We start from the raw sequence: 3,397 nt of genomic DNA, 5'->3' as shown, positions 1-3,397 counted from the left end.
GGCTCGTTGGTCTAGGGGTATGATTCTCGCTTAGGGTGCGAGAGGTCCCGGGTTCAAATCCCGGACGAGCCCAGATTTTGAGACCAGAAGTCTGTCATCAGTGAATACAGTCCTATTACTACAGCTGCACAGCAGCGCAAAGCTTGTGAAGAGATAATAGTTGGATACTAGGTATCCCAAGAAAACAAATGGAAAAGTGAAAACTGGATGTTTGTTAATTCTTGTTCTTTAGAACATACTCTAAAAGTGGTTCCAGTTCAACCTAAAAATGACTTCATATGATAACAAGCAAATTAACTGCTTTAAATTAAAATAAATATCTTGAATGCAAAGCAAAAAAATAGCTTAGATGAACAAAATTTTACATCAGTTCAGACCTCAGAAAAACTTGAAATAAACTTCTGCCCTGTTCCACTTTTTAACAGTGTGTTAGTACTATATTCATCGAAGGCCGTTACTCAGGCCAAATGGGAGCCTTGGTAAAGGTTTGTCTCGTCACATCTACTTCACAACTACAGTCTCAAAAGCATAATGGTTTTGCAGGTGACCAGACATGTTGGTCTATGTTGTTTTTTTTTCTAGCAATGCAGACAAATACGGGTATCTTATATTAGAGGTTGAAATATAGAGATTAGAGCAAACAATCACTGAGCTACAGAGGCTGAGTTGAGCTGCAGCCCCAGTTCTGGGGATCTTGGCTGCATATCGCTGTTGTCAGAACAAAACCTTGTATCTCCAGTTTTTACGTTTTTCAGTTTTTGACATAATTTGAAAATGCCTGTTGTCCTTTACATTGTATGTAAATTTCACGATGAATGGATTAAAAGAAATGACCCAAAATTACTTGGGGAAAAAAGTCTGGTTCCACTGACTTACATTAAAAGTAAAGTAGGTTTTTCCTTCCCCTGTAAAGTTACCATTTTGGAGATACGAGGTTTTTTTTCTGACAACAGCGATATGTTTGTGTCCTAGTTCACAACCCAGCTCACTAAGGGCGTGATAATTTATAAGTGTAGGTGATGGTGTTAGCTGAAGAGAAAACGGGGACAGCATGGAGTCCTCACGACTGGAATTTGGGAGCGACTGCTGGGGAGTAAAAGAGCCTTTCTAAAGGGTTCAGTAGTCACCGATAGATGGCGCCTAAATGACAAGAATCTGTGTCTGAAAACAGGTCAGTGTGATACGTGGAAGCTGTAAATTTCTGTCTGTGAGCGTGCATCCCGACAGGCTCGTTGGTCTAGGGGTATGATTCTCGCTTTGGGTGCGAGAGGTCCCGGGTTCAAATCCCGGACGAGCCCTGATTTTGCCAGGAAAGTGTAACTGCACAGCAATGCCACAGTAGGAAAAGTTATCAAAGTAGTGGTTCCCTGTCCCATAAAGATTGTGTTTCACACTATGGACAAGATTCACCTCATGAGGAAAATGAGCCCATCATAATCTGAATCAGGCAAAGACAACATTAAAACAGGCAATGGAGCTATGGCTATTAGGCTATTTCAGCAAACCACTGAAGTGAATGTTTTCAGATTTCCACTGGTAACTTAAAAAGTTAAGCCATTTAGAACTTCTCATAATTATGATTAGTATCTCATAATATGGAGAAAGTTTCCCTCTCATAACTTGCTCAGAGTTACTAGTTCATAATTATGACTTTTGGACTTAAATGAACTCATTCATAAACACCTTTATTAAAAGGCAAACAGCTCATTGGTCTAAGGCAGAGGTCAGCAACCCTCCTCCTGGAGATCTTTCCTGCCAAGTTCAGCACAAACCTGCAGTTTCAACCTGAAAACATTTCCACCCCTCCCCTTTACCTACTTTATAAATGACTTCTTGTTTCATAACATTTAATAAACCCATCCAACTTTCCTCCAAGAGGAAAAAAAAAAACACTGCACCATTAGACAGCCTCGTTTGTTCCATTTACTCAAATGGAACTAGAATTAATTTAGGTGAGCTCTGTGACAATAAGCTGCCCCACTGTGTGCATCAGAACTCACACAAACCTTCAACATTACAAATGAAATGGGTAAATATAGCTGATAATACTGACACTGCTTATTTGTAGGCAGCTTACCTCTGAGGGAAACATATCTATGGATAATTAGGGCCAATGAAAAAAAAATGTTTTAAACATAATGAAGTTACAATTATGATTAGTATCTCATAATACTGAGAAAGTTTCCCTCTCATAACTTGCTCAGAGTTACTAGCTCATAATTATGACTTTTGGATTTAAATGAACTCATTCATAAACACCTTTATTAAAAGGCAAACAGCTCATTGGTCTAAGGCAGAGGTCAGCAACCCTCCTCCTGGAGATCTTTCCTGCCAAGTTCAGCACAAACCTGCAGTTTCAACCAGAAAACATTTCCACCCCTCCCCTTTACCTAGCAGTAAAGTATTTGATCCATCTAATCAGAGATTTCTGAAGACGACAGCTGGAAAAGGTGTGGCAGCTAAACATGCTAGTGGAACAGCAGTACGAGAAGACTGACCTCCTTCTGTAAGTTATTGAGAAGACAAAACGTCTCGGAGCAACTGAACAGCCGCAAAGCAGGAGGCCACACAAGCTCACAGAATAGAGCTGCTTAAAGTACAGATCACTACTGAGTTCCAAACTGCCTTTGGAAGCAGCATCAGGGCTAGAACTGGTCATCAGGAGCTCCATGGGTTGGACTTCCATGGTCAAGCAGCCGCACACAAGCCCGAAACTGCCTTTTCATAACATTTGATAAACCCATCCAACTTTCCTCCAAGAGGACAAACACACTGCACCATTAGACAGCCTTGTTTGTTCCATTTACTCAAATGGAACTAGAATTAATTTAGGTGACAATAAGCTGCCCCACTGTGTGCATCAGAACTCACAAACCTTCAACATTACAAATGAAATGGATAAATATAGCTGATAATACTGACACTGCTTATTTGTAGGCAGCTTACCTCTGAGGGAAACAGATTTATGGGTAATGAGGGCAAATGAAAAAAAAAACGATGTTTTAAACATAATGAAGTACTGGAAAAACATGCTCACTGATTATATATCAATGCAACATCTTTCAGCCTCCATCAAAAACAAATCCACCGAATTAAACTGGACCTGGTCAACATTAATTAACTTCCTACACAACGTCCTACAAAAAAAGTATTTTGAAGGTTTTACATTTAAATGTAAGGAGTGAAAAGTATATTTTTACTCTTGGAAATGTAACTGAATTAGTGTGCAACTGTTCAATTACAATAATACTTGAGTGAGGTGCAAATCTTACAAAGAAATACTTTAGTAAAGAAGTACAGTCAAGTATTTTTCAAGTCTAGGGGAATGCCAAATTCACTACATGATTTTAAAACAACAAAAATCATCTTTTTAAAATAATAAAAACAAACAAGAGAA

The 3,397-nt window shown here is 39.0% G+C and overlaps 2 non-coding genes across 2 annotated transcripts; both read left to right on the top strand.

The window, feature by feature from the left end:
* Positions 1-72, top strand: trnap-agg. The gene has a single exon. It is a non-coding gene; the product is annotated as a tRNA-Pro (tRNA).
* A 1,154-nt stretch (positions 73-1,226) lies between these two features.
* On the top strand, positions 1,227-1,298 carry trnap-ugg. The gene has a single exon. It is a non-coding gene; the product is annotated as a tRNA-Pro (tRNA).
* The last annotated feature ends 2,099 nt before the right edge of the window (positions 1,299-3,397 follow it).

This window comes from Colossoma macropomum, unplaced genomic scaffold (assembly GCF_904425465.1).
Source record: "Colossoma macropomum unplaced genomic scaffold, Colossoma_macropomum, whole genome shotgun sequence".
Classification (NCBI taxonomy): domain Eukaryota; kingdom Metazoa; phylum Chordata; class Actinopteri; order Characiformes; family Serrasalmidae; genus Colossoma; species Colossoma macropomum.
The sequence above is the reverse complement of the archived record's forward strand: the minus strand, read 5'-3'. Positions and strand labels throughout refer to the sequence as shown.